Source organism: Oncorhynchus keta, unplaced genomic scaffold (assembly GCF_023373465.1).
Source record: "Oncorhynchus keta strain PuntledgeMale-10-30-2019 unplaced genomic scaffold, Oket_V2 Un_contig_3048_pilon_pilon, whole genome shotgun sequence".
NCBI lineage: Eukaryota > Metazoa > Chordata > Actinopteri > Salmoniformes > Salmonidae > Oncorhynchus > Oncorhynchus keta.
Window position 1 is genome coordinate 77 of NW_026287051.1, and position 9,856 is coordinate 9,932.

At 43.5% G+C, this 9,856-nt stretch overlaps 1 long non-coding RNA gene across 4 annotated transcripts; it reads right to left on the bottom strand.

Moving 5' to 3' along the window:
- Positions 1-5,183: 5,183 nt before the first annotated feature.
- LOC127923676 (uncharacterized) lies at positions 5,184-7,446 on the bottom strand. Of its 4 annotated transcripts, none has more exons than XR_008115009.1 (3): positions 7,398-7,446; positions 5,363-5,456; positions 5,184-5,270 (listed from the first exon to the last, which is right to left on the bottom strand). It is a non-coding gene; the product is annotated as an uncharacterized LOC127923676 (long non-coding RNA). The 4 variants fall into 4 exon arrangements; XR_008115008.1 differs by lacking the exon at positions 7,398-7,446 and adding an exon at positions 6,678-6,726; XR_008115007.1 differs by lacking the exon at positions 7,398-7,446 and adding an exon at positions 6,630-6,678.
- Positions 7,447-9,856: the final 2,410 nt, after the last annotated feature.

The following is a 9,856-nucleotide window of genomic DNA, read 5'->3' on the forward strand; positions in this document are numbered from 1 at the left end:
AGTTTCGAGGGGAGTGTGCAATTGGCCACCTAGAAAAACTCACATTTCTGGGTCATTTTTCAAAACCCAGCCTAAAAATATTTCTAAAGACTGTTCACATCTAGTGGAAGCCCTAGGAACTGCAATCTGGAAGGACTTGGCCTTATAATTAAAGTAATAGCCATTGAAAAAGTGGTAAGCTGAATTTTGGGGGGAGGGATGGTTTGTCCTCGGGGTTTCGCCTGCCATATCAGTTGTGTTATACTCACAGACATTATTTTAACGGTTTTAGAAACTTTAGAGTGTTTTCTATCCAAATCTACCAATTATATGCATACCCTAGCTTCTGGGCCTGAGTAACAGGCAGTTTACTTTGGGCACGCTTTTCATCCGGATGTCAGAGAGGTTAAAAACAAACTTGTATGCCATCTGTAAATATGAATAAAATAGTTAAAATACAAGCCTAGTTGGTATAGCCACAGAAAAAGTAATCAACCTTCCCTATAGCCATAAATTACTGAGATAATGAGTGGACTGGACATGCCGAGAAATTCATTTGGATTGGTCTGCGTCTATAAAATGAGCTGCTAGTTATGCGTAGATAATACTTTCTACTGCAGTTTTTTTGAAAAATATAATTTTAGCCATGGAGAACTGCAAATATGTTGCTACTGCTCTCAATAACATTACTGCCCTGAATTTATCAGGCTCTAGTCTGTGGACTTTCTGGAGGATGATTGTGGCGTGTTGACTCTCTCTGACTGAAAATTAATCAGACGATGAGGAAATCCCTGATTTAGGTAAAAACATTTTCATTGAAGAAGACATTGTAGAGTCTTCTGATGACAGTGATGGGAAGAAATGGCAATCAACAGTGTTGTTATCACAGAAGAAGTTGACCAAGTTTCCTAGTAAAAACTTGCTGTTAGCTAGCCAGCTGAAGTTTGATGGCTGGTTTACTACCTAACATTGAACCTATCTGGTTAAGTCTAGCTAGCAATGACAATCGGTTTGTATTGATAGTAACGTTACTCTATGGATTGGGATTTTAGATCCTTTTTTATCTAGCTTGCTAACGTTAACGTTACATGTCTAAACAAAAGACCCCAAGTTAAAGCTTGCTGTTGGCTAGCTAACGTTAGCGGAGGTTAGATGGCTGGCTTGCTAGCTAACATTGACTTACATATGTAAATATATGAAGTGTGTGTAATGTTAGTGATGTTTTCTCAGAATGCCATTTCGCATGGCTAGTTATAGCCTAATGTTAACTAGGTAACTAGCTAACATGGAATCTATTTGGTTAACTTTAGCTAGCTATGACAATCAGTTTGTATTGCAAGTTAAAGCATGCTGTTGGCTAGCAAGCTGAAATTCGATGGCTGGCTAGCTAGCTAACATTACATGTATGAACTGTGTGTCGTGATGTTATCTCAGAATGCCATTTCGCATCCATTGTATAATAATATTTACATTTTTGTTTCTGGAATTTGTCTTTCAGCATCAGTAGAAGAAGACTGACTCTCCTCCACTAGTCATACATGGAGAATGGTCTAATGTCTCCCATCAAAAGAGAGCTGGACTTGCAGCGAGTGGTGAACTTCATCAACAACTACACAGAGGATAATGCAATAGCATTTCCAGGACGCCACCCAGAACACAAACACTATGGTGGAAAGAATAAGCCCAGGACAGACCTGTACTGGCAGTGCCAGGTGAACAACTATCAGGTCTTCAGATCTGCCAATCTGCCAGAAGCTGTTAAATCAGCCAAGCTGAAGAAGCAAGAGCAGCATCTCCTGCCTGTTCAGAGTGAGCGGTCTGTCTACCAGACGATGGTTGCTGACTGTAAGACCACCTGTCAAGACCTGCAGTTGTCTCTGGTGGCCCATACTGAACCAGCAAGCAAAGTCATCAGGAGGCATTACAGCTTTGATTTTGTCATCCAGCAAAGGCAGCAGCGCAGTCATCAACTACATGCACCATTTCTTCACCAAATACAGAGTTGGGGAAACACAGTTGGACCTGATATGTGATAACTGGTGGCCAAAACAAGAACAAGTTTGTGCTCTGGTATTGTGCCTGGCGGACAAATGCACAAGCTCCACCACAGTCTAAAGTACTACTTAAGTATTTTTGGGGGGTATCTACATTACTTTACTATTCATATTTTTGGCAACTTTTACTTCTACTTCACTACATTCCGAAAGAAAACAATGGACTTTTTACTCCATACATTTTCCCTGACACCCAAAAGTACTCGTTACATTATGACAGGAAATGTAATGAGAGAACATCCCTGGTCATCCATACTGCATTTGATCTGGCAGACTCACTTAACACAAATGCTTCATTTGTAAATTAGTGTTGGAGTGTGACCCTGGATATCCGTCAATAGAATAAGAAAATTGGGCCGTCAGGTTACATATATGGAATTTGAAATGATTTATACTTTGACTTTTGATACTTAAGTATTTTTAAAACCAAATACTTTTAGACTTTTACTCAAGTAGTATTTTACTGGGTGACTTTTACTTTTACTTCTGTCATTTTCTATTAAGGTATCATTACATTTACTCAAGTATGACCATAATACATTTTCCACCACTGGACGTGGCTGGGGGTTATAGCATTTCTTTCACATGACCCATCAATTTAGACAAGTGTGTCTGGGTAATCGCCATCTAATATTTATAAAGTATTTTTTATCTGGACACTTTCTGTTTACCTGGAATTTTCCCATATTGTTGGCTACTACCACTTTTAATCTTCATCTTCATCTTCATCTTCATACTACACTACTCACTGTTTAGCACATGACCTCACATGTGAATCTTTAAATAGATGGGTGGTGCTGGCTTAAGAGTGTGTGAAAAATGCTGAATGGGTGTAGACAAAGGAGAGTTCTCCAGTAGGTACCAAAACATTCAAAGGCCCTTTTCTCAAAAGTGAGTTTACAAGTTTATCAACTTTCAAAGCAGAATTACTTTCCCCATTGTTCCTCAAAAATGCAGTGTATGACATACCATTTTCTATCTCTGAGTCTCTACTTTTTACCAATGTAAAAAGACCCATTTCAAATGTTGCTACACAAGACCGAATCCAGGTGGTGAGTCAGATTTGGTTTGCCTCCCTGTTGTGCTGTCTATCTGTCTAAGCATCTTCTCTGCTGTCACTCTGTGCTTCTTCTTGTTCTCTGTCTACCTGTCTCTCTGCTTAAGCCTTCTACTTTATAAAAGTAAATCTAACAACTTGGGTTATATTTTAAATCACGTGTCCCCCTGACTGAACATCTACCCTAAGTGTTACTACTACACTACTGTGTTACTACTACAGTGTTACTACTACTACTACTACTACTACTGTCACAACATTTTACAGTTGGGGACACCAGCCCTGAGTAATCATCTTATAAAGTCATTCTTATTGATTTATTAAGAAGTATAAATAATAAACTACTGAGGTATTCAAGTTGTTTCATCTAAAATGTCCAAGCAGGAATGCATGATGCAACATAATCCAGTGATTGTCATGAACTTTGGTTTGACAACAGACTACAGTTCTTATATTTTACTGTCATAGTAGGACTCCAGAATGTCCAGATTTAGGTGTTTTATTCAATAGAGATGAATTACATACATCTTCATGTGAACTAACTACTGTACACTAAATAAAAAATATAAACGCAACATATAAAATGTTGGTCCCATGTTTCATGAGCTGAAATGAAAGATCCCAGAAATGTTCCATACTCACAAAAAGCGTATTTCTCTAAAATGTTGTGCACAAATTTGTTTACATCCCTGTTAGTGAGCATTTCTCCTTTACCAAGATAATCTATCCATGCGACACGTATCGCATATCAAGAAGTTGATTAAACAGCATGATTATTTTACAGATACACCTTGTGCTGGGGACAATAAAAGGCCCCTCTAAAATGTGCAATTTTGTCACACATCACTGATGTCTCAAGTTTTGAGGGACCGTGCAATTGGCATGCTAAATGCAGGAATGTCCACCAGAACGGTTAGCAGATAATTTATTGTTAATTTGGCAGTACGTCCAACCGACCTCATAAGCACAGACCACGTGTATGGCGTCATGTGGGCGAGCGCTTTGCTGATTGTGATCAGAGTGCCCCATGGCGGCGGTGCTGTTATGGTATGGGCCAGCATAAGCTATGGACAGTGAACACATTTGCGTTTTATCATTGGCAATTTGAATGCACAGAGATACCGTGACAAGATCCTGAGGCCCATTGTCGTGCCATTCATCCGCCGCCTTCACCTCATGTTCCAGCATGATAATGCACAGTCCCATGTTGCAAGGACCTGTACACAATAGCTGGAAGCAGAAAATGGCCCAGTTCTTCCATGACCTGCATACTCACCAGACATGTCACCCACTGAGCACGTTTGGAATGCTCCGGATCAATCAGTATGACAGCAATATCCAGGAACTCTGCACAGCCATTCAAAAGGAGTGGGACCACATTCCACAACACACATTACACTGATCAACCCTGTCACACCAGATACTGACTGATTTTCTGAGCCACGCCCCTACTTTGTTTTAAAGGTATCTGTGAACAACAGATGCATACCATATCTGTATTCCCAGTCATGTGAAATCCATAGATTAGGGCCTAATTTATTTATTTCAATTGACTCTTTTCCTTAAATGAACAGTAACTCAGTAAAATCTTCGTAATTGTTGCATGATTTATTTTATAGTAAGTGAATAAAGCTGTTCTCCATCATGCTCCTTCCACCGAGAGCTGATGGGATGTTCAGCAGGTGTAAATGTTGTTTGTTAGGTCACATTTCACCATTCAAAACGTGTATGTTATTTCCCCCCCTAGGGGTGGTTGACCTGACAGGTAAAACGTGTATGTTATTTCCCCCTCTAGGGGCGGTTGACCTGACAGGTAAAACGTGTATGTTATTTCCCCCTCTAGGGGCGGTTGACCTGACAGGTAAAACGTGTATGTTATTTCCCCCTCTAGGGGTGGTTGACCTGACAGGTAAAACGTGTATGTTATTTCCCCCTAGGGGTGGTTGACCTGACAGGTAAAACGTGTATGTTATTTCCCCCTAGGGGTGGTTGACCTGACAGGTAAAACGTGTATGTTATTTCCCCCTAGGGGTGGTTGACCTGACAGGTAAAACGTGTATGTTATTTCCCCCTAGGGGTGGTTGACCTGACAGGTAAAACGTGTATGTTATTTCCCCCCTAGGGGTGGTTGACCTGACAGGTAAAACGTGTATGTTATTTCCCCCCTAGGGGTGGTTGACCTGACAGGTAAAACGTGTATGTTATTTCCCCCTAGGGGTGGTTGACCTGACAGGTAAAACGTGTATGTTATTTCCCCCTAGGGGTGGTTGACCTGACAGGTAAAACGTGTATGTTATTTCCTCCCTAGGGGTGGTTGACCTGACAGGTAAAACGTGTATGTTATTTCCCCCCTAGGGGTGGTTGACCTGACAGGTAAAACGTGTATGTTATTTCCCCCTAGGGGTGGTTGACCTGACAGGTAAAACGTGTATGTTATTTCCCCCCCTAGGGGTGGTTGACCTGACAGGTAAAACGTGTATGTTATTTCCCCCTAGGGGTGGTTGACCTGACAGGTAAAACGTGTATGTTATTTCCCCCTAGGGGTGGTTGACCTGACAGGTAAAACGTGTATGTTATTTCCCCCTAGGGGTGGTTGACCTGACAGGTAAAACGTGTATGTTATTTCCCCCTAGGGGTGGTTGACCTGACAGGTAAAACGTGTATGTTATTTCCCCCCCTAGGGGTGGTTGACCTGACAGGTAAAACGTGTATGTTATTTCCCCCCCTAGGGGTGGTTGACCTGACAGGTAAAACGTGTATGTTATTTTCCTCCCTAGGGGTGGTTGACCTGACAGGTAAAACGTGTATGTTATTTCCCCCTAGGGGTGGTTGACCTGACAGGTAAAACGTGTATGTTATTTCCCCCCCTAGGGGTGGTTGACCTGACAGGTAAAACGTGTATGTTATTTCCCCCCCTAGGGGTGGTTGACCTGACAGGTAAAACGTGTATGTTATTTCCCCCTAGGGGTGGTTGACCTGACAGGTAAAACGTGTATGTTATTTCCCCCTAGGGGTGGTTGACCTGACAGGTAAAACGTGTATGTTATTTCCCCCTAGGGGTGGTTGACCTGACAGGTAAAACGTGTATGTTATTTCCCCCCCCTAGGGGTGGTTGACCTGACAGGTAAAACGTGTATGTTATTTCCCCCCCCTAGGGGTGGTTGACCTGACAGGTAAAACGTGTATGTTATTTCCCCCCCTAGGGGTGGTTGACCTGACAGGTAAAACGTGTATGTTATTTCCCCCTAGGGGTGGTTGACCTGACAGGTAAAACGTGTATGTTATTTCCCCCTAGGGGTGGTTGACCTGACAGGTAAAACGTGTATGTTATTTCGTGTATGTTATTTCCCCTAGGGGTGGTTGACCTGACAGGTAAAACGTGTATGTTATTTCCCCCTAGGGGTGGTTGACCTGACAGGTAAAACGTGTATGTTATTTCCCCCTAGGGGTGGTTGACCCAGGTAAAACGTGTATGTTACTAGGGGTGGTTGACCTGACAGGTAAAACGTGTATGTTATTTCCCCCTAGGGGTGGTTGACCTGACAGGTAAAACGTGTATGTTATTTTCCTCCCTAGGGGTGGTTGACCTGACAGGTAAAACGTGTATGTTATTTTCCTCCCTAGGGGTGGTTGACCTGACAGGTAAAACGTGTATGTTATTTCCCCCCCTAGGGGTGGTTGACCTGACAGGTAAAACGTGTATGTTATTTCCCCCCCTAGGGGTGGTTGACCTGACAGGTAAAACGTGTATGTTATTTCCCCCCCTAGGGGTGGTTGACCTGACAGGTAAAACGTGTATGTTATTTCCCCCCCTAGGGGTGGTTGACCTGACAGGTAAAACGTGTATGTTATTTCCCCCCTAGGGGTGGTTGGGGTGGTTGACCTGACAGGTAAAACGTGTATGTTATTTCCCCCTAGGGGTGGTTGACCTGACAGGTAAAACGTGTATGTTATTTCCCCCCCTAGGGGTGGTTGACCTGACAGGTAAAACGTGTATGTTATTTCCCCCCCTAGGGGTGGTTGACCTGACAGGTAAAACGTGTATGTTATTTCCCCCCCCTAGGGGTGGTTGACCTGACAGGTAAAACGTGTATGTTATTTCCCCCTAGGGGTGGTTGACCTGACAGGTAAAACGTGTATGTTATTTCCCCCCTAGGGGTGGTTGACCTGACAGGTAAAACGTGTATGTTATTTCCTCCCTAGGGGTGGTTGACCTGACAGGTAAAACGTGTATGTTATTTCCCCCTAGGGGTGGTTGACCTGACAGGTAAAACGTGTATGTTATTTCCTCCCTAGGGGTGGTTGACCTGACAGGTAAAACGTGTATGTTATTTTCCTCCCTAGGGGTGGTTGACCTGACAGGTAAAACGTGTATGTTATTTCCCCTCTAGGGGTGGTTGACCTGACAGGTAAAACGTGTATGTTATTTTGTTATTTCCCCCTAGGGGTGGTTGACCTGACAGGTAAAACGTGTATGTTATTTCCCCCTAGGGGTGGTTGACCTGACAGGTAAAACGTGTATGTTATTTCCCCCTAGGGGTGGTTGACCTGACAGGTAAAACGTGTATGTTATTTCCCCCTAGGGGTGGTTGACCTGACAGGTAAAACGTGTATGTTATTTCCCCCTAGGGGTGGTTGACCTGACAGGTAAAACGTGTATGTTATTTCCCCCTAGGGGTGGTTGACCTGACAGGTAAAACGTGTATGTTATTTCCCCCTAGGGGTGGTTGACCTGACAGGTAAAACGTGTATGTTATTTCCCCCTAGGGGTGGTTGACCTGACAGGTAAAACGTGTAGGGGTGGTTATTTCCCCCTAGGGGTGGTTGACCTGACAGGTAAAACGTGTATGTTATTTCCCCCTAGGGGTGGTTGACCTGACAGGTAAAACGTGTATGTTATTTCCCCCTAGGGGTGGTTGACCTGACAGGTAAAACGTGTATGTTATTTCCCCCTAGGGGTGGTTGACCTGACAGGTAAAACGTGTATGTTATTTCCCCCTAGGGGTGGTTGACCTGACAGGTAAAACGTGTATGTTATTTCCCCCTAGGGGTGGTTGACCTGACAGGTAAAACGTGTATGTTATTTCCCCCTAGGGGTGGTTGACCTGACAGGTAAAACGTGTATGTTATTTCCCCCTAGGGGTGGTTGACCTGACAGGTAAAACGTGTATGTTATTTCCCCTCTAGGGGTGGTTCCTGCTGAGATACTGCTACAACTGGTCTCTTGTATTTATTTCACGATGCTGGTGAAGAGCAGGAGATGGAGCCGTCGCCCAGGTGTGGGAAGTACAACCCTGGAAACTACATCTACACCTAGGGGTGTTCACCACCAACATGGGGCGCTCTCTGTCGGACAGGCCAGCCCTACCATGTCTCCTTCAACTTTTACCCAGCCCACATGGGCAATGAGCTGAGGCCGCTCAGCTGTCATGTATGCTTGGGGTGGTTGACCTGACAGGTGTGTACACCACCTCCAGGGGTCGGAGCCTACTGGGTATTGGTGTACATGGAAAAGGCTGGAAATCATTTGTGACAGGGAAAAGTATGTGTCAATCTTTAGGTTGGTTCCCTGAAACAGATTATGTTACCTAGTGACCTGGGACTAGTTATTTTAGTGGTGGTTCTCCATTGAGCATGATTTTTAGTCAAAGAGTAAAATTAATCTGGGTCTGGGAAACTGACCCTTTACGATTTGGATGTTTGACATTGACCTGACAGGACTGTTTTGGTATTTAAGATCAATTAACTGAGGTGGTTTGAAGGTTAATGAATTTGAATGTTTAGAATATCATCGAGTATTTATTATTTTTGAGGTTCCCCCAATGAAGGAGGAGGGTCATTTAGGGGTGGTCACATTTGAGGTTGTATTTACCACAACAAATGAAAAGATGAGTATGTTTGAGTTTGATCAAAATACATTTAATATACATTAGTTCAGCTTGTTATCTTAGCGTTATACAGTAAAACAAATGTTTTGTATGGTCCTTCTGTAGCTCAGTTGGTAGAGCATGGCGTATGTAACGCCAGGGTGAGTGGTAAACCGTTATTTCCCCTAGGGGGGACCACCCCGTAGAATGTTATGCTCCCACATGACTGTAAGTCGCTTTGGATAAAAGCGTCTGCTAAATGGCATATATTATTATATTATTATTATACACCCTGATCTGGCTCACCTGTCCTTGTGATTCCCCCTAGGGGTGGTTGACCCAGGTGTCTGCACCCCCTCCAGGTGTTTGCTAATTATCCCTAGTGTATTTATCCCTGTGTTTCCTGTCTCTCTGTGCCAGTCAACCAGCGGTTTTCCTTGCCCCTATTTTCCCAACCTCTGTTCATTTCTATTCCTCCTGGATTCAACGCTTGCCTGTCCTGACTCCGAACCCGTCTGCCTGACCACTCTGCCTGTTCTGACTACCAGCCTGCCTATCCCCTTGTATACTGTTTTGGACTCAGATCTACTTCCTGACCCCTGCCTGGCCTGACTTCGAGACTGCATTATCGCCTGGTACTGTTTGGTCTCTGACCTGGTTTATGAACTCTCGCCTGTCCCCGACCTGGCTTTGCCTACTCTCTTTGTTATAATAAATATCAGAGCTCAACCATCTGCCTCCTGTGTCTGCATTTGGGTCTCGCCTTGTGCCCTTATAGTAAGTGAAGCTACCAGCTGGGCACAGACGACAATTCAAAGTCTACTCCACATTGGTTCAACATAATTTCATTTCCCCCATTAAAATGATGTGGAAACAACATTTATTCAACCAGTTTGTGC